We start from the raw sequence: 21,952 nt of genomic DNA on the forward strand, positions 1-21,952 counted from the left end.
AATGTTTACCTAGCACTGGTGGTCTGCATTGGCTTGACGTGACTTGTGGCCGTTGGAAGTTTGAGAACTGCTGCCTGAGTGGCATGAGGTCCTGAACAGAGGGAATACCCAATTCCTAAAGCATTCCATGAAGGACATGCTGGAAGGAAAGAGCCACAAGGCAGGTGAAGTTGCCCTTCAGTGCACTCCGGCATCCCAACATGCTGGAAGAGCAGCTCCTGAGGTAGGCTCGGGAGTAGTGGGGCCAAAGACATCAGCTTCAAGTTTCTCCTGGTGTATAAATAATTTGTACTAGAGTGGGTTTGGGATGCATTAGAGCAACTGATCTACTTCCCAATAGAATCTATAATATTTATACGTGTACACAGATAAAGAAATTAGATCATCAAAGAACTAAGCACATGGACAGCTATGGTTCAAGGAATTCCTTTCACGGAATTTCAATTGCACTTATGTTTTTGTGCCTGTATTAAGGAACTGCATTGAAAGTGGTAAAGAGACACAGCCCTACAAAAATCGCTACTGCATCTGATACAGAAATCTCTCCCTGGGGCTCCCCTACTGCCCTGAAGGGTGAACTTCCTGGTTTGGCCCCCACACACAGAGCCTGACAGCCTGGGTTTGAATCTCTTCTATAACTGACTAACTTTCTGGTTTTGGGCAAATTACTAACTTACTCCCAAATTCTTCGTGTTCTAATCTGTAAAATGAGGATCACAATAGTATCTACCCCACAGTTGCCAGGATCGAAGGAGAAAATGTCAGAAGAGCATTTAACTCAGTTTCTGGCCCATGTGCCTGGCATGTGTGAACTGTGATCACTCACCTCCCTCCCGGCTCTGCTTTAGAAAGGGGGATCTTTTCCTAACTCACCGATGTACTCCTTCTGCCTGATTACTTTTTCTCTTTTCTTTGACTCCTCAGACTCTTAGATCCATATTTGCAGCCCACTTCTAGTAACTGAACATCATATGATAGACACTTCTGTGTCCTCATATTCCTGCTGGCTCTATCGACTGTTTCCTTGTCTTCTTCATTGCTTATCTTGGTCATTTATTCCATCTTCTATTCTGTGTATTTTTATAAGCTGGCTCAATTTTTTTTATGGTGCAAGGGACTGAGTAAATAGCTAGCTAAGTCAATAAGCCATCTGTGACTGAGGCCAGGGGAAGAGAAGAGTCATGGGGGTGGATAGTAGAGGACTCTGATGAACGAGCTCCGTCAGAGTAACAGGGAAAGGAGGGGCCGACAGAAAGTACCCACTGGGGCTCTTCAGAATAATTACTGCTTTATGCCTCCCTTGGTATTCACATGTGTGCTACCATAGTCTCCCTGTACTAATGGACCATAAAATCCTTAAACACAGAAAAGGGGTAAGTTGTCTACTTGTTTTGGTGGCAGGGTGGGGTGTGAAAATGGGGCAGCTTTCTTCCCACGGCAAACACAGACCCCCTGGATTCAGCCAGGTTTTCTTCTATGACTCAGTGGCCTCTGTCCACTGGTGCTTCTGTCTCAGCTGCACACAAAGCCTTTCCCAGGAAGAGGTAGTGTTTTCCTGGCCAACAGGATGCTGACTGCTGACAGGCACACCGTGTGCACCAAACACGCCACTGTCTTCCACTCAGGGTCAGAAAGATGAGTCACCTCCACCAGCCCGGGGGCCTCAGAGCCTTGGATCTTTCCAGTGTGGATGCAGAAGGGCATGGCCTGGGGCTTTGTGATACGGAATACTGCAAGGGTTTTTTTCCCCGAGATCCTACCAAGGACTTGGTGACTGATATCTCCCCTAATAACAACTGTGGAGGAAACTGCTAACTAGAGATAAAGATGACAGTTTCTGGTCTTTTCAAAGAAAAAGTCCCTTTAGAGACAATATCAGACCTTGAAAATGAGGTGTCCCAAAAGTATACATTAGCACTATTCCCTCAAACTCCTTGCTTGCTTGTCTGGAAAGTTCTGCAAAGAAACATAACCTAAGTATTGTGCCACTCATTACCATTTTTCCTCAAATTTGATGCCGCTGTCTCTTTGCTTCTGGAATGGCAGGGGGCCAACAGCTTTGGCTCAGCCTCAGAGGCAAACGTGGTCACAGGAGCATAAGAGAAAGGCAAGACAACACTCTAGGAATGAAATGTACACATGGGGACTCATGGGTGCACGGACGGGCCTGGGACAGCAAGGCCAAGCCCTCATAGTAGCACCGCCTGGGCCAGGGCCCTTCTCAGAGAAGGTGGCTGAACAGTGTGGATGTTCTCTGTCAGAAAGCTGATTTCCTAGGCCTATGGTAAGGTTCATCTTTAACTGCAAGAATCCTTTTATGTATTTTCCTTCTTTATCTTTTTTCTCTAATAGAAAAAAACCCACAATATACAAAAAGTCAGATTTAGATATGAAAACCACAAATGGTAGTTTGCTAAGTGAAAACAAAAATCACAAAATCGTAGATGCACCCCACTTTTGTAGTAACCAAAAACATCAATAAGAAAGGATGTGAAAAGATTCATGACAAGGAGTGAATAGTCTCCTTTGGAGAAGGGAGTGGATTTGGGGTAGGAGTTATGAAGAAGGGGACCCTTATACTTTCTACTCTGAAATCCTGGAATTTTGGGGAAGAGCACATAGTAATGTTAAAAGAGTAAACAAATCAATTTAGGAGCTCCGGGTTGGGAGTATGTACTTTCCCATGGAACTCGGGCTCATCCCTGAGGCGGGACCCTCCTTCCCAGACTTCCTCGGTCCCTCAGGAGCCCCCACCCATGAGGACACGAGACCCTCTCCATCCTGCTCTATGTCGGGGTGCGCTAACTCCTTCTGACTGCACAATGACCACACCTAATGGAATATAGAGCACACCCCCACTCCCTGTTATTTTCATTCAATGCCCATGGCAGTCCTACAAGGCAGGTACAGCAGCATATCCACCTCATACCTGAGGGACCTGAAATTCAAGGAGCATAACTGCACAGCTCCTAGGAGGCAGGGAGGGCAGTGAGCCAGGCTCCCACAGGCCCCCTCCACCCACATACAGGGTTCCTTTCAGCCCCTGCTTCCTCTGGCAGGAGAAGGTTGGTGTGGAGCCACCTGAGGACAGCAAGAAGGAGCACACGGACCCTGCCTGGATGTAACATGAGAACACCACATAAGTGTACATTCTCGTGTAATTAATATTCTGAGATGGTTAATTTTATGTGCAACCTGGCTAAGCCACCATACCCAGGCATCCAGTCAAACAATAGTCTAGATTTGCTGTGAGGGTATTTTTTAGATGACATTATTATTTAAACCAGTAGACTTGGGATAAAGTATATTATTCCTCATAACATGAGCGGGCCTCATCTAATCAGTTGAAGGCCGTAAAAGACTGAGGACCACCCAAGAAGAGAGAATTCTACCTCAAGGCTGCCTTTGGACTCAGTTATCAACTCTACCCTGGATCTCTAGCCTGCTGGCCTGCCATTCAAATTTCAGACTTGCCAGCCCCATAATCATGTGAGTCAAATTCCTTAAAATAAATCGCTTTCTCTCCATATATACGCACGTTCTACTGGCTCTGTCTCTAGAGAATCCTGGCCAATGCACTTTCCCTAAAGGGTGGACACATTTAATTTAAACTAGCTTTTGTCGGTATTACCACACCTAGCAGTGAGACTTGTTCATCTTACATGCTTTACAAACGTTTGAGTGAAAACCAACAGCTAGACAAAAAATGCTCAATTGGCTTTGTCAGATGTGATTTTTATTTAAACTTTTATTTTGTTGCCTTATGAGTCATTGCTTAAATTAAGGGAGGGAGGGTGGGAGCAATAAGTGGTAAGATGTCTTCTATTTATGGCTGTGACCCATCATCATTCCAGAAACTATAGTTTTTGTTTTGTCTTTTAAATCAGAGTAAATGGGGACCGGCAGGGCCATAAGAAAGGCTCTAGTGCCTCTCCCTCCCTCTCCAGGAGCCCTGCACCTTTCGCTGTGCAGGTCCCTTCTATAAGGAGGGGCCCAATCCCATTCTGTCCACGCACCCCCCACCAGTACAGGCAAATGCTCTCTTGCTACCAGAGAGACATGATGCTGAGGCCAGCATTAACTCAGTTAGGCGCTCTGCCCAGCAGTATTTGCATTTTACAAGAGCTGGCAGAAGAACCCAAAGAAACAGCTTCCAATAGGGCAGCTTCATGCTCCCACTTTAACCAGGAAGGAAACTAAGGCACAGGGATGTTGGACAGTGTGCCCACGGCTGCATAGGTGTCATGGTCCAAGCTGGCCATGAGGCAGCTGGGAAGAAGAAAGGTGTCTAGGAGAATGTGCCTGGCTTCTCTGGAATCCCCATTCAGCAAGCCTTGCCGCTTGCTGGAGAGCAGATCCTGATGAAGGGACTGAGACTTTGCATCTAGCTTCACAGGGCCACGTCCTGGATGTGGAGGAGGGCTTTTTCATACCCAGAAGTACTCCTGGCCTAATGTCTCCTTTCACATAAGTTGCATTGAACACAACGTTCATTTCCCACAACGTGGCAAGTTCATTCCCTGTCTCGTATTGCTTGGAGAGCTCTCTTATCCCTCAGCACTTAGCCTAGTAGTTAGCTCTGCCAGAAAGCTTCCCCATGTCTTCCCTGTCCCAGAATCCAAAGTGCACAGGCTCTGTGTTTGTTGCCTGGCACAGTCACCAGGCTGAGGTCTTCAAGGGCAGGACGTCTGACGCTGAGCAGTGTCTGGCCCACGATAGGGCCAGTAAAAGTGAATAAACCAGGGATTATTTCCTTTTCACGGGGGGAAATGACTAGAAATTACTAGTACTCTTGTCTGATGCATAATGGGCATTCCATATTTATAGAACAGTTCTTAAGAGTGCTTGGAATAAATCCACATTGACTTAAGTTATGCTGTGGGGAGAGGAGGCAGTATTACCGTCATTCCTGGGTAAAATGTCAATGGCCATGAGGAAATTTTTTTATAGTTCATGAGATATTTTTCTGATTTTTGAGAATGTTTTTAATTTTAAGTTTTCCTCCCATAAACTTTCTAAAACGATTGGCATTCTTTTTGCCTCTCTAGAATCTAGTAATTGGCACAAAACTCAGCCCCAGATTATGTCCTATGTCCTATGTCCAAACTTGAAATACAATGTGACATGATTCCAGGGGCCTGGCAATAATTTAAGATAAATAAGATCCATCTGGTCTCAAAATTTCTGGTCAATTCAACAAATTAAAAATCACCTGGTTTAGACACTTGGTATTATTAACCTTGTTCGTTTTCATGCATTCACACATTCATGTGATGAATGGAAGCCTGCTGTCATAGGAGGGTTAGTAAGGTGGCCAAGGAGGTAAGACACTGATAAGGAGTAGGTTAGGAGTGCACTGATTGGTGGTTAGGAAGTGCATGGACCAACCCTAAAAGGACACACTAGACTTTTGACAGTTGTAACTGTCAAGGAAAACTAGGGAAAAAGAAGTATACAAATAATGTTGTAATTGGGGCATCTGGGTAGCTCAGTCGGTTAGGTGACTGACTTTGGCTCAGGTCATGATCTCGCAGTTCGTGGGTTCAAGCCCCGTGTCGGGCTCTGTGCTGAACACTTGCTCAGAGCCTGGAGGCTGCTTCAGATTCTGTGTCTCCTTCTCTCTCTGCCCCTCTTCCCCTGCTTGTGCTCTGTCTCACTCTGTCTCTAAAAAATAAATAAATGTTAAAAAAGAAATTTTTAAATAGAAAAGAAAAATAATGTTGTAATTAGTGAGGCCCAGTAGGGATGGGATAGGCTAGATCTTAAGCAGGAGGGTAGAAAAGGAAAGAGGACAACTTAAGTATGGAAAATTTTCTTTGGATAATAAATAGCCATTTCATGTAGGCAGTAAAAATAAATTTGTAGTATTTTTAAAGAATAAAGGGACAAGCCACAAATGGAATGGACAGTGGCTGGTCCCTAGGCCAAGCTGGAGGAAAGGCAGCCTGTGGCCTGGAGCGTGACTCAGGCAGGCGGGATGTGGCGCGGGCTGCCTGCAGCTGCGATAAGGAAGACAGGATGGGGCACTGCAGAGGACATCCTGGAGCAGACTGGGGACTTTCCATGCAGGAGCATATGTGGAAACCCACAGCCTGAGAGAATTCTGGCCTGCATGCCAAGCAGAGTCCTTGGGTGTCAGCAAAGAGAGGAGTGGAAATGCTAACCCTGCACCACAATGGCACAGGGGAGATTGGGAAGGAGGTATGGCTACATCCAGTGCCTTGTACAGACAGCTTCACTACATAGCTCCTGCCTTCCAGAGCCCTGCCTTCCATAGCTCTGCTGACTCCTTTTCAGGGTAGCCTGGGTGCTCCATGCTCTGTAGCTCCCAACCCGTGGACTCAAACCTCAGGCACGTTTCTCCTACCAGACTGATTTGTGGCATATCTGTTTGATGCTTGTGCCTTGATTTACTTAGGATGCTCCTTTAAGTGGACTCACATTTTAAACATAGCCTCTGCCTGCTAAGCAAATATCCTTATTCATAAATGACTCCCACCTGAACCACCAACCCCCACCCCCATCCCCTGAACCTCCCTCTCCCAATAACCAGGCTTCCTTGCAGCACAGTCAAAACCCTTCCTGGGCATCCAGGTGGGACTGGGCACAGACACCTGCTCCCACCTTGGAAGAAATTTTGTCACTCAACAGAGTAAATCACCGGGGATTCCTGGGAGGTAATAGGTGCCTGCCTCATCAGGTTTCTCCAATTCTTAATTCTGTCGTGGAGTCTGGAGTTCAGGCCCCTCCCCAACTACCTCTACTACACACACATGGGGACTGGGGTTCTGGCCTAGCCTTCAGGGAGCTCTTCACTTCCCCAGTGAGGCAACATCATCCTATTAACTTCCACCGTGGTAAATCACAGTGATGGCACATGCTCTTGATAAGACGTGATGAGAATAGTGCTTCACCTCTGTGGTCTTTCTTCCAAAATCTAACAAGCTCAGTCCATTTATGAGAAAAACCTCAGACAAATCCCAATTGAGTGATGTTCTACAAAACAACTTACCAGCACTCCTCACAATGGTCCAGGTCATCAAAAACCAGAAAAGTCTGAGGAAGCATCACAGTGGAGAGGGGCCTAAGAAGACAGGATGACTAAATGTAACATGGTATCCTAAGTGGGATCCTGAAACAGAAAAAGGGCATTAAGCAAAAACTAAGGAAATCTGAAGAAGGTATGGGCTTTAATTAAAAATAATGTATCAACATTGGTTCATTAATTCTAGGAAATATACCATGTTAACATAAGAAGTTAATAATCAAGGAAACTGCATGTAGGTTTATGTGGCTACTCTTTATCTTTGCAATTTTCTGTACATGTAAAACTGTCCTGGAATTAAAAGTTTATTTTAAAAATAAAGCTTTTTACAAACGTCATCCTAAAACCCCCAATGGGACAGCAGCTGCTGGACCACATATCACTGAAGATGATTTTATGCATGGATCCTCAATGCTGCCTTTCAAACTATAGGCATGAGAAAGTATCAGCTAGTTCCTAAGTGAAACCTACCCACTTCAGTCTTCTTTACTGCTGTTTCAAATATGTACTATACAATCCATGATCAATTTACTTTAAAAATTCTGGTTTGAAAGAGCCAAATTATGGAAAGAGTGCAAATTTCCATCGAGTGATGAATGGATAAAGAAGATGTGGTTTATATATACAATGGAATACTACTCGGTGATGAAAAAGAATAAAATCTTGCCATTTGCAACAATGTGGATGGAACTGGAGGGTATGATGCTAAGGAAATAAGTCAGCCAGAGAAAGATATCATATGATATCACTCATATGTGGAATTTGACAAAATCAACAGATGAACAGGGGAAGGGAAGGAAAAATAAGACAAAAACATAGAGGGAGGTAAACCATGAGAACAAACTGAGGGTTTCTGGGAGTGGGGGTCGGTGGGTTAAATGGGTGATGGGCATTAAGGAGGGCACTTGTTGGGATGAGCACTGGGTGTCATATGTAAGAGATGAATCACTGGGTTCTATCCCTGAAGCGAAGACTACACTGTATGTATGTTAACTAACTTGAAAAAAAAAGATGCAGATGAAAAAAAAAATTATGGTTTTATTTGTTTCTAATTCAAAGAGTAATATGTTATTGGGGTGCCTGGGTGGCTCAGTTGGTTAAGCGTCTGACTTCTGCTCAGGCCATGATCGCACAGCTTGTGGGCTCGAGCCCCATGTCGGGCTCTGTGCTAACAGCTCAGAGCCTGCCTGCTTCGGATTCTGTGTCCCCCTCTCTCTCTGCCCCTTCCCAGCTCACAGTCTGTCTCTCTCTCAAAAATAAATAAACTTAAAAAAAAGAAACCACAAAGAGTAATATGTTACTTGGTATGACTTGAAAAAAGGAAATTTTTGCCAAAATTGTTTCTCCCTGAAGTAATAATATTATTTGCAGAACTTCCCTACAAAGCATTTTTGGAAAGGACCCAGAATGCTCACCGACTCCACCATATTCTACCTTGTAGGAATTGTGGTAATGAAGCACTAATTTCCAGGAATAGCTAGATGCAACAAAACCAAATAAGCAGATTCCTCAACTTATTGTGTACATGCAAAGTCTGGCACATTGTTTCCTGGAGTAATTTGTGTTACTGTAAATAATAGAGGCTGTAAATACATGTTACTCTGATTTCATCCATCATGTGTTTCTTGTGCTGTTGTTTTATGGGGAACGGTAGGATTTGAGAAGATGAGAGAGATTATCAAAGGGAAGTGGGGAGAAGCTTTTGTTGTCCTTTGTAGAAATATCTCAAATACTAGTGCCTTCATTTGCCTGTGTGGCACATAAGACATCATTCTACCATCGTGGAATTAAGTTGTGGAACACTTTCTGTTGGATGGAAAACAAACAGGCTGGCAAGTGCCTTTGAAACACTGACAGACACACCACAAGCCCCGTCACGTGTACCTGCCCCACCTCTGAAATACTAGCATCTATCTCTCCAGCTCTCTTGCTTCTGGGCTTCTTCACACCTCAGTCCTGTCCCCCTATTTTTTACCCTTTGCCAGCTTCTTCCTGGTTTCCTGTTCTTCCCTGTGCAGCACGTACTCTTCCCCAGTGTAGGAGTCAGGACAGAAAACCAGGAAGGCTGCCAGCATGACTTTCAATGAGTCCTCTGGACGCCCCATCCTTTGTCAAACGCTCCTCACAGTCTGTCTCATTTAGTTAGCAATGGCTTTGGCATTTCAATATGAAACAAGAATTAGAAGGCTCAGAACAATCAGCCAGTCAAAAAGCTGCAGCGCAAATGAGTGACTGCAATATCTTAAAGCTCATTTCTGAGCAACCCCCCACCCAGAGCGGTGGCCTGAGGAGATTCTCTCTTTAGACAGTTTGCTCAGTTCCGCTCTCCTGGTGACTAGTGATCCACAGTTTAAGCAAGCCTGGCTGGTCTGCTCCTATTTGGACGTCTAGTGCTGCTTTTCCCCATAAAGCAACATCTGAGGTTTCCTAGAGCCCCTGTGAGCTCCACGTTGGCAACTCACACTGCACACGGTCGTGCTGTGATGTCCGATTGTTTTTGCCACTCTGCTGTAAATTCTGCGAAACATTCTCTGCACATGGACTCATCCCCATGCTGACAAAGCAGAATTACTGACTGATAATAATTTCAACATCATTTTATAGCCAGGCCTGACAGTGAAGTGGGAAGTGCTGGATTTGGAGGCTGAGATCTGGGTTTAAGCTCCAGGCCTTTACTTGCTAGGGTAGGTTTCAAGAATGGTCAGAAATCTTTTTTATTTTTTAATTTTTTTTAACGTTTATTCATTTTTGAGGGACAGAGAGAGAGAAAGAGAGACAGAGTGTGAGCAGGGGAGGGGCAGAGTGAGAGGGAGACACAGAATCCGAAGCAGGCTCCAGGCTCTGAGCTGTGAACCCAGAGCCCAACGCGGGACTCGAACTCACGGACTGTGAGATCATGACCTGAGCCAAAGTTGGATGCTTAACCGACTGAGCCACCCAGGCGTCCCAAGAATGTTCAGAAATCTTAATGTGCTCATCTGAAAATGAAGGTAATAATCCCTGAATATTGTGCAGCTTATGTGAAATTCCATGTAAAACAATTTTGTGAGATGCTACATGTATGAGGTGCCTTAGTAGTCACAGTATAAAACTTTACAGAAGATGCTTCTTGAGCAAGCTGAGGTATGCAGGCAGTTTCAGAACTGTCAGTTTCATTATGATATTCAAAATGTGATTCTTAAGAAGGACTTTTGCACCTGTAACTTGGCTACCAATTGAATATTTAAAAAAATTTTTTTTAATGTTTATTTATTTTTGAGACACAGAGAGACAGAACACAAGCAGGAGAGGGGCAGAAAGGAAGGGAGACACAGAATCCCAAGCAGGCTCCAGGCTCCAAGCTATCAGCACAGAGCCTGATGTGGGTCTCGAACTCACAAGACTTGCGAGATCATGACTGGAGCCAAAGTTGGACACTTAACCTACTGAGCCACCCAGGCACACTGTCTACCAACTGAATATTAAAAACAAGGTTGATAATAGCTAGAATCAAAAAAACAAGAAATAACAAGGGTGGACGAGGAAGTGGAGAAAAAGGAACCCTCACACACTGCTGGTGGGAATGTATATTGGTACAGCCACTGTGGAAAACAGTATGGAGGGTCCTTAAAAAATTAACAATAGAAATAGCACATGATTGAGTAATTCCACTACTGGGTATTTACCCAAAGAAAACAAAAACATTAATTTGAAAAAATATATGCACTTCTATGTTTATTGCACTATCATTTACAATAAATAGTTCATGTACAGAAGCTATCCAAGTGTCCATACATAGATGAATGAATAAAGAAGATGTGGCATATATATGATGGACTATCACTCAATCATGAAAAAGGATGAGATTTTGCCATTTGCGACAACATGGATGGACCCAGAAGTATTATGTTAAGTGAAATAAGTCAGAGAGAGAAAGACAAATGCCATATGATTTCACTTATATGTGGAATCTAAAAAACAAAACAAGTAGCAGAAATAGATCCATAAATACAGAAAATGAACTGATGGTTGCCAGAGGGGAGGATGGTGGGGGGGGGGGGTGGGCAAAATGGATGGAGTGGAGTGGGGGATACAGGCTTTCACTTATGGAATGAAGAAGTCACTGGGGTAAAAGGTACAGCATAGGGAATGTAGTCAACGGTACTGTGATAGCATTGCAAGATGACAGATGGGAGCTACACTTGTGAGCACAGCATAATGTACAAACTTGTCGAATCACTACACTGTGCTCCTGAAACCAGTGTTAGACAGGAAAGCCCTTGAACTGGTCAGGGCCAGACACATCCTTTACAAACTGTCAACCTATCAATCTAAGTAAGAGAAGAAATAGATGGGAGTCACAAGTTCTTTTATGTGGTCTAAGCCTTTGGAAGGGGACGTTGGGAAGCAAGCAAAAGCTGCTGCGGCTGTAGTCATCATCAGGGCTACTCATTCCTTGTGTTCTCTGAATGGTATCTCTAGGTGAGCTGAATTTTTATTTTGATGCCCTTTTTTGATCACGATTTTTGTGTACAATTAGTGTTTGTTGTATTCTAAGAAACCTTTGCCTTCCTCAAGGTCATGAAGATATTCCCCTATGCTCTCTTTTAGAACCATCAGTTTCCCTTCTCTATTTATATTTATTATTCATCTTGAACTGATTATTTTGAGTATGACGTTAGGGCTCGTATCAATGCATATAATGACACGTATCCTTCACTGTGGGTACAGAGTATTTTCACTGCCCTGAAAATCCTCTGTGCTCTGCCCATTCATCTCTACTCTCCCCCAAACCCCTGGCAACCTCTCATCTTTTTACTGTCTCCATAGTTTTGCATGTTCTGAATGTCATATAGTTGGGGTTATACGAAGCCTTTTCAGATTGGCATCTTTCACTTAGTAATATGCATTTAAGTTTCTTCCATTTCTTACCATGGCTCATTTTTAACCCACTCATTTCTTTTTAGTAATAAATAATATTGCATTGTCTGAATGAACCACAGCTTATTTACCTATTTACCCACTGAAGGTCATCTTGGTGGCTTTCAAGTTTGGGCAATTATGAATAAAGCTGATATAAACATCCATGTGCAGGTTTTTTGTGGACATACGTTTTCAACTGCTTTGGGTAAATACCAGAGAGCATGACTGCTGGATCATGTAGCATGTTTTGTAAGAAACTATTAAACTGTCTTCCAAAGTAACAGTACCAATTTGCATTCCCACCAGCAGTGAATGATAATTCCTGCTACTCCTCATCTTTGCCTGCATTCTGGATTTCAGCCATTCTAATATAGGGGTAGTATTCACTTTTTTGGTGTGCAAAAAAATTCCATTTTGCATGGAACTTAAAAAATTGAGATAGAATATATGTACAATAAAGACCTTTTAAAATTGAACCATTCAGTGATTTCTAGTATACTCACAATGTTGTGCAACCACCACCTCTATGTAATTTTAGAACATTTCCATAATCCCCTACCTAAAACTCTATCCATTAGCAGTATCTATTTCTTCTTCTTCCCAGCCCCTGGCCATACTTTCTGTATACTATACTATACAATACTATACTATACTTTCTGTATCTATGGATTTACCTATTCTGGATGTTTTCCATAAATGGAATCATGTAATATGTAACCTTTTGTATCTGGCTCCTTTCACTTAGCATAATGTTTTTGAGGTTCATCCATCTACAGTATCAGTATCAGTACTTCAGTCTTTTTATGGCTGAATAATATCCCATAGTATGTACGGATCAACCACATTTTGTTTTCCGTTCATCAGCTGAGGGACCTATAGTTCATCACCTAGTGCTACTATGAGCACTCACGTACAAGTTTTTGTTTGAATACTTTTTTCCCAATTCTTTTGGGTATATATCTAGAAGGAGAATTGCTGAATCATTTGGTAATTCTATGTTTAACTTTTTCAGGAACCATCAAACTGTTTTCCACAGTGGCTGCATAATTTAAATTCCCACCAGCCATGCATGACAATTCCAATTTTTCTTCAATACTCTCCGACAGAGTTTATTTTCTATTGCTGCTTTTTGTAATTATCATAGCTATCTTAGTGGGTGAGAAGTGATACTGTGATTTTGATTTTCATTTCTCTGATGACTAATGATGTTAAGCATCTTTTTATGTGCTTGTTGGCTATTTGCATATCTTTGTGGGGGAAATGTCTTTTCATTTGAAATCAAGAAGTGTGTCCTTCAATTTTGTTCTTTTCAAGTTTATTTTGGCAATTTGGAAACTCTTAAGATTCCATCTAAATTTTAAGCTTTTTTTCTATTTCTGTAAAAAAAATGTTATTGGGATTTGTATAGGGATTGCATTGACTCTACATATTGTTTTCAGATAGTACTGTCAGTGTAACAACATTAAGTCTTACAATCCATGAAAATGGGATGTCTTTCTACTTACTGAGGTCTACTTTAACTTCTTTCAGCAATGTTTTGTAGTTTTCAGCATACAAGTCTTTGGCCTACTTGGTTAAATTTATTCCTATGTATGTTATTCTTTTCATGCTTTTGTAATGGAATTGCTTTCTTTATTTTCAGACTGTGTATTACCACCATCATGAACATGATTCCAATACCCCAACATGTTCCCTCTGACCCTTTTTATGAAACAGTATTTTTAATTTTTTGTTTGCTGCAAAGTATATAGAAATACAATTTATATTTTATATTTGTGTATTGATTTTGTATTCTAGACCTTGCTAAATTCACTCCTTAGTCTAAATAGTTTTAATTTCTACTTTCCAATCTTTATGCCTGTTTTCTTTGGCCCTATTGTTCCAGTGAATAGTGATCTCCAGTACAACGTTGAATAGAAGTGGTGAGAGTAGACAACCTTGCCTTGCTCTTCATCTTAAGGTGAAATTTCCAATCTTTCATCATTATGTATGCTGTTAACTGTAGGTTTTTTGAAGTTCCCTCTACCAGGTTGAGGAAGTTCCTTTGTTATTCCTAGTATGCTGAGACTTTTTATCATGAAGAAGTACTAAATTTTGTAAAATGCTTTTTCTATACCTATTGAGATGGTCATATGATTTTTCTTTTATTCTGAGAATGTGATGAATTATATTGATTGATATTAAAAAACTAAAACAACCTTACATTCCTGGGAAAAATTCCCAGATTTTGGTCATGTTGTATTACCCTTTTTACAAAGAATGCTAGGCTGAATTTGCTATTATTTTGTTAAGGATGTTTGTGTCTGTGTTCATGAGGGATATTGGTCTGTGGTTTTCTCTTCTGGTAATGTCTTTGTATGCTTTTGGTATTAGGGTTAGGGTAGCCAAAAAATTTAAAAATTGGGACATGGTTTCCTCTTCTATTCTCTAAAACAGTCTGTGTATGATCAGTATAATTTTTTCCTTGCAAGTTTGATAGAATTTACCAGTGTAACCATCTGTGACTGAAAAAAGGTTTCAATCATAAAAGGATTTTAGTTGCACACTCAATTTTAAAAATCATGGAAATTTTCAGATTTTCTATTTCTTCCTATGTCAGTTTTGATAAGTTTTTTTCAAGAAATTTGTTTATCTAACTTGTTAGTATTTTTTAGCATAAAATTGCTCAAAACTCTTCATTATTTTTATTAACCCTTTATGCCTGCAGGATTGCTAGTGAAACCCCCTCTTATTCCTGATGAAATTTTTGTTTTCTCTGTTGTTAATTTACTCGACCTGGTATTACTTTCTATCAACCTTAAGGACCTTTTTACATTTCTTTCTTTTTTTTTTTTTTAAGTTTATTTATTTATTTTGAGAGAGAGAGAATGCAAGCAAGAGACAGGTAGAGAGAGAGGGAGAGAATCCCAAGTAAGTTCCACACTGTTAGTATGGAGCCCAGTGTGGGGTTTGAACCCATGATCCACAAGATCATGACCTGAGCTGAAATCAAGAATTGGATGCTTAACCGATTGAGCCACCCAGTTGCCCCTTTACATTTCTTGTAGTGTGAACTTTACAGAGATGATTCTCAGCTTTTTTTTAAATCTAAAAAAGTCTCATTTTACCTTAATTTTGTAAGATAAGATATCAGTAAGTTACTGATCCTAACTTGCAAGCGTTTTTCTTATGGCACTTAAGAGGTTTTGTTCCACTCTCTTCTGACCTCCATGGTTTCTGATGGGACGTCAGCTTTAATTTTGTATGTATATAATGTGTCCTTTTCCTCTTGCTTCTTTTAAGATTTTTCTTTAACTTTGTTGTCAGCATTTTGACTACAAAGTGACTGAGTGTGATTTTCTTTATATCTATTCTGTTTTTGGCTTGCTCAGCTTCTTGGGTTTATGGGTTTATGTTTGTTTTCTTTTGTTTAATGATACCCTGTCATTTAAAGCTTGGCTGCCTCCCACCCACAATGCCTTCTTCTATAGCAGGCCTGCTCTTACACCTATCTGCACCAGGCCAGGTGCTTGCTTCAGCTGGGGCTCTGGCTTAACAATCTCCACCTAAATTCAGTTAATCAGGGCTTCCCTGTATCTACAACTCATTCACCAAATAGAAGTGTTGGATTCTTAGTTCATCTAGATTCATTTTGTTGCTATCCTGGTACTGAAGGCCCTTTGTATTCTTCTTCATCCTAATCCTGAAGAAGAACTGAAGGTGTTTCTTCTTATTCTCTTCATTCTCTATATACGAGAAATCATACTTCCTGCTTCATAAAAGTTACATGTGGCCATGTGACTTGATTGACCAATGAAATGTGTGAAGTATGAATGCTTCTAGGCATATATCCTTGTGTATGATTGGACAATGTCACTGTGTGGTAAACTGAGTAATAGCCCCCAAGGATGTCCACCTCTTAATCCTTGGAACCTGTGAATATATTACTTCATAGGAGAGAAAACATACTGCAGATGTGATTAAGTTGAAGGTCTTGAGGTAAAGAGATTATCCTGGTTTCTCCAGGTGGGTCCAGTGTAATCACAAGGATCCTCATAAGAGGTAGGCAGAAGAGTTAGAGTGAGAGAAGATGTGCCAATGGTAGCAGAGGTAACAGAGAGAAAGAAAGAGATTTGAGAATGCTACACTGATTGCTCTGATGGAAGATGGAAAAAGGTATGCAGGTGGCCTCTAGAAGGTAGAAAAGGAAGGAAATAGATTCTCACCTAAAGCCTCCAAGAGAAAAGCAGCTCTACCAACACCTTGTTTTTAGTCTATTTCAGACTTTGGCACCCATAACTAAGACAGTAAATCTGTGTTGTTTTAAGCCACTTAAATTTGTGGTAATTTGTTATAGGAGCAATAAGAAACTTGGGGCACCTGGGTGGCTCAGTTGGTTAAGCGTCTAACTCTAGATTAGGTCATGATCAGGTCATGATCTCACAGTTCTGTGGGTTCCAGCCCCACATTGGGCTCTGTGCTGACAATGTGGAGCCTGCTTGGGATCCTGTGTCTCCCTCGCTCTCTGTCCTCCCTTGCTCTCTCTCGCTCTCTCTCCCTCCCCACCCCCGCCACCAAAAATAAACTTAAAAAAAATCTTAAAAGAAACTAATACACTCCATCACAACAACGGCAATGATCCCCATCGGGGAGACTGTCAGCCTGCATTCTTGAGTGACACAGAGCAAAGCAGAGTCCCCAGCTGACCATGACATGCTTGGAGTATGAGTAAGAAATAAAACAGTGTCCTTTTAAGCCATGGAGATTTTGCAGGTATTTGCTTATAACATAGCTATATGTCAGTACAAATCTCACATAAGGAATTTTACTCTGTATAACTATTTTTAAGTTTATTTATTTTGAGAAAGAGAGAGAATGGGAGGGAGCAAGTGGGGAAGGGGCAGAGAGAGAGGAGAGAGAGAGAATCTCAAGCAGGCTCCACACCACCAGTGCAGAGCCTGATGCAGGGCTTGAACTCATAAAGCAAGAGATCACGACCTGAGCCGAAGTCGGATGCTTAACTGACTGAGCCACCCAGGCGCACCACATTCTGTACAACTTGGCTGTGGGACAAGAAGACACTTCTCCACAGGGCCTGAGAGTTCAGGCCTCTAGAAGTGATGAAATATCTGGGCTATTCTGACAGGAAGCTGAAAGGCAGTTTAGAGCTGCTTGAGCAGGTCTGTTGAGGGTCGGGTATGTTATAGCTCCTCGGTGCCAAGGTTTATGATGTTATGTTCCTTCTCTCAGGGGGAGTGCAGTCTAATAAGAGGGAGAGTCTGCACAGGCAGGAAGCCCAGGTGACACATAAGTGTAGATTTAAGTGTACCTCAGAGGGCTTTGGTGGTGGTGAAGACGAGTTACTATGGGGGAGAGAGAAACTCGCAGAGAGAAAACAGCATCTCTCAACCAGAAATGAATTTTGCTGGATGTTGCTGCTCAAACGGTTGGAGCTGAGGTCTTCATTCTACTTTAGTAAGAACACGTCAAATGACAAAAGCAAAAACGAGAAACAAGCTGAAAGCACATGCTTCTACAGGCAGGTATGTTTCAGGGGCTTTTCCTGGGTTTTCTATCTCCTTACTTCTCTGTAGAAGAGGGCAGTAGATGCTCTCAAAGAGCAATCTAACTGTGCTAAGATTTTATGGTATCGTAATTATGTCTTTGCTTTCGCAGAAAGGGTAAAATGTGTCCAATGCACTGGCTTCTAAGGCAGTCAGGAGCGTATGACATTTTTCAAGATTTCCCTTAGGATCAAAGGAAGATCTAATGAATCATTTCATCTAATGCCCTGTGAGGGCTAACTGGTCCTGACCCTGACTCTGGGTCCAGGAAAACCTGGGGGTGGGAGTGTGTTTTCTAGATTCCGAAGTAAAATATTTCAGGAGCTGGACTGAGTCAGGAGACCCTTCCTAGGGTGGGGCTGGAGGCAGCCAAGCAGGGTGTACCTGGAAGAGTGTGAACCATGACCAAGGGAGCAAAAGGTAAAGCAGACACGAGGAAAGCACACCCACCACAGAAGGTGAGGCAAGGAGCCTCTGGGAAAGAGTCCTAACAACTAAAATTAGAAATCTGGAATCAAGTCCAGTGACTGAGTGGCATGTGCCCAGTGAGATACAGTCTGTCGTCACTAGGTGCTGGCCTCACAGCCTAGGAAGGCCTGTGGCTCAGGGGATCAGGAGGTGAGGGGACTACTTGAACTTCACATGGAGGCACCCCTGATTTATGTGGACATCCATCCTCTTTCCATCCTTCCTTATTGTCCCCATGTAAACCTTAGCTGTGAACTCCCCCTTAACTCATTTGCCTGAGGGCCTTTGCACTGGCTCTTCTTTCTGGTTGAAAGGCTCTTCCTGCACGTATCCACTTGGCTCACTTCTGCTCTTCCCTTTTTTCTCAAATGTCCCCTTCCCCGGAGGCCTTTCTCTGACCACAGTTGTAACCTGTTCCGCCTGCCCTGTCACTGCCCACCTCTCTTTATTTTTCTGGCTTTTTTCTGTGGCACCCATGTGACCTCTGGTACACAGTGAAATTTACTGTGCTGCAAGGGCAGCAGGTCCCTAATTTTGTCACGAGACATGTGGTGGCCCTTTCAGAGTCTAGGTTTAGAAAGAGATACTAGAGAGGCATAGTGTCAGAGAGCCAACTCTAGCTGCCTGCCACCTCAGGGGCTAGCTTCCAGTGGCACCAGGAAAAAGTGACATTAATCTCGTCCTGCCTGTGCCTCCTGAGAGCTTGTCCGTCCACCTTTCAGGGCTCCACATATGTGAGCTCATGCAAGTCCCACACAGCCCTGCAGGTGCACACCATTCACTGTATTCTCCCCACTGCATGGGTGAGGTGGGGAGTGGATACCTGGCCTTCTCATAGGCAGGCTAGTGGGCTATATACGATGTACCATGGCCTAGTCCTCCTTCTGGTCCAGCTCTCTCTAACCCCCCATGTGACTGTATGTGGAGATGCGGCCTATAAGGAGGTAAGTAAGGTTACATGAGGTCATAAGGGCAGGGCCCTCACCCCATAGGATTAATGTCCTTCTACAAAGAGACAGCAGAGCTCTTTCCCCTCCTTCTCCCTCCCTCTCCCTCTCTCTCTCTCTGTCTCTCTCTCTCTCTGAGAATACACATGGAGGAAAACTATGTGGGGACATAGTGAGACAATGGCTGATTGCAAGCCAGAAAGAGAGTCCTCACCAGAAACTGGCCCTGTCAGACCTTGATCTTGGACTTGTAGTCTCCAGAAATGTGAGGAAATAAATTTCTGTTGTTTCAGCCTCCCAGTTCTCTGTTACGGCAGCTTGAGCAGAATAGCACCGGAGCCACCATGAAATCAGCCCAGTGTGGCCCAGTGTGGTCCATGGATCCAGGCTCTGGGGCCTCTGATTTTGAGGACGATGGCCCCTACTGTGGCTCCCTGACCCAGGATGCAGGCACGGGAAGGTACCTGCCTGTCTTCCCCATCCATGGCCTGAAGTGCTCACTAGTTTATAGTTTAGTCATTGAGGACTCTGGAAATGGGTTCTGCTTTTCTCTCACAAGCTGATAATAATCTTCGCCAGAGATCATGTTGAAGTCTGCAGTGAAAACTCCTTCTTCAGACCCCACCCTCTACCCCAGAACACTCACAGCATTCTGTCTCCTATTGTTCCCATAGTCCTCTGGGGCACTGAGGAAGTGCAGGCGGCCTGGACAAGGTCCATATGGGGCTTGTACGGAGTGGGTCTCTGCTTGGAGAGGAACACTGAGAACTGCCCCTTGGCATAGGCCACTCCCCGGGCCTACACACCATCCCCTCCTTCCAGTCATCCAGGGCGGAGGGCCTTTGGTCTGGGGAGCTGTGCTTCCTGGGTGAGGTTGGCAGCTTATGGCATCAAGGCTACAGCTATATCTCCATATGGATGCTGATGCTTTGGGGTTGGGGTCTAGTTGGAATACTTAGTTACCTTAGTTTAGGTTAGGATGGGGGAGAAGAGGGAAGAAAAGGAAGGACAAAGTGGAGGAGAAAAAAGGGTCAGGAAGAAAAGGGGGAACCAGGAGTCACAGGAATCAAAGCACAGGGAGGTCAGATCCCATAGAGCCAGGCTGGGAGGTCACTGTACACAGTGACGCCCGTCATCTCTCCAGATGATGCTCCAGTGACGGGACATGTGAGTTCCCAGTTCAGAGCCACTGCGCTCTCAACATCCTCATGGGTTTGGCTGCCAGGGTCAAATCACAGAGGAGGGTGTTTATGGAGAAAAGGCTTTTAGAGCCTTGACTCATTTTGGATTGTTTGGGAAGGTTTTTTTCAGCTCCATGTGTTTTTGAAAAAGCAGAACAACAGTCAGGCTGACATCATCTGGTGTTAATGGGAACACTATAAACATTGCCACTTAAAGTCAAGCCAAAGCATTATTTTACAAAATTATTTAATCATTTGTTCCAGTATTCACTAAATGGTACAAACATCAAGGAAGTGTTCAAAATGAAAGAAACTGGTGTATTAAGGAGTAGATGAATTTATGGTAATGATAATAATAACAACAACTCCCCCCCCCCCCCCCCCGGTCAGGCTAAGTACACAAGGTTCTGGATTTCTTCCAGGGGCTTCCACAGAGCAGAGGAATGTTTTTGCTGTTCACTTACACAGCTGAGCTGGCCTGTTGCCATGACAGTCAGCTTTGTTTATTTGTTTTCACTTTTCTGCATGAAATATGGTCCTGTCTTGATTCTCCTGCCTCTGGGGCTGAGTGTTTCTAGCTAGAATCCTCTCTGTTCCTGTGCAGAATGAGTCCCTTCGCTGGTACTACTGGTGGGCAGCTGGCAGCACTGCTGGGGGCAGGGAGTCTGCACGCACATTCAGGTCATAGATCACAGTTTCGGAGTTAAACCTTTGTTTGGGGTAGCACTCATTTGGCTTTTAAGCTCGACGTGACTTGGTTGTGAACCTAGTGGACTGCTTCATCTGGGGAATTCATGCATGGGCTCTGTCTCACCACCACCACCACATTACACAGTTCACGGGCACGCTGGCCCGTGTGTGCCCACAATCCCAGCAAACGTTCCCCTGATGGAGGATGCTGGCCAGAGGCCCTATATCAAGCCCAGTGCCTACATCAGTGCTTCTTACGTCTGCTCTGGGCCAGAATGACAGTGAGGGTGGATGGAGAAGACAGATGAAACACAGTACACCTCATAAATAAATAAGCTCACCATATAGTGTATTAGAAGGTGAAATGCTGTGGGAAATTGATATCAAAGTAGAGCAGGGGTAAAAAATGGTGGGTGTTTCTGGGTGTGTGGGAGGAGTTGATAGTTCAAAACAGAATGGCTTGGGTTTCTTATAATATTAAACATACAGCAATAAGTGACCTAGAATTGTACTCTTGGGTGTTTACCTTAGAGAAATGAAAACTTGTGTTCTCACCAAAACCTATACATGAATTTCCAAAGCAGCTCTATCTGTAATAACCCCAAACTAGAAACAACGCAGATGTCCTTTGTCATGTGAATGATCAACAAACTGGCGCCTCCTTTCCGTGGAATACTTACTACTCAGCAATGAAAAGGAATGAACTATTGATACATTCACAACCTGGAGAAATCTCCAGAGAATTATGCTGAGTTAAAAAAAAAAAAAAGTCTATCCCAAAGGATTACATATTATAGGATTCCATTTATACAACATTCATGAAATTACAGAATTATAGAAATGGACCACCGATGAGTGGTTGCCAGGGGGACGGGGACAGAGGGAAGTGTGTGTGGCTATAAAAGGGCTGTATGAGTGATCCTTGTGGGGACAGAGATATTTTGTATCTGGACTGTATCAGTGCGATGTCCTGGTTGTGCTACTGTACTAGAGGTTTGCAAGATATTACTGCTACAGGAAACTTAGGTAATGGGCACAGAAGATCTGCTTTATTTCTTGAAGCTACATATGAATCTTACAGTTGCCTCACAATAAAAAGTTTAATTACTCCAAAAATAGGGTGGCCCAGGTGGGCCCACTGAGAAGGTGACATTGGAACTAAGATTTGAAAGAGAT

The 21,952-nt window shown here is 43.2% G+C and overlaps 1 long non-coding RNA gene across 2 annotated transcripts in view; it reads right to left on the reverse strand.

The window, feature by feature from the left end:
- LOC131490197 (uncharacterized) overlaps window positions 1-21,952 on the reverse strand; it is a 71,040-nt gene that overhangs the window by 2,117 nt on the left and 46,971 nt on the right. For both annotated transcript variants that reach the window (XR_009250986.1, XR_009250985.1), the window contains one exon: window positions 7,013-7,132. This is a non-coding gene — a long non-coding RNA (uncharacterized LOC131490197). The remainder of the gene's footprint in view (window positions 1-7,012; window positions 7,133-21,952) is intronic.

This window comes from Neofelis nebulosa, chromosome 11 (genome assembly GCF_028018385.1).
Source record: "Neofelis nebulosa isolate mNeoNeb1 chromosome 11, mNeoNeb1.pri, whole genome shotgun sequence".
In the NCBI taxonomy this organism is placed as follows: Eukaryota; Metazoa; Chordata; class Mammalia; order Carnivora; family Felidae; genus Neofelis; species Neofelis nebulosa.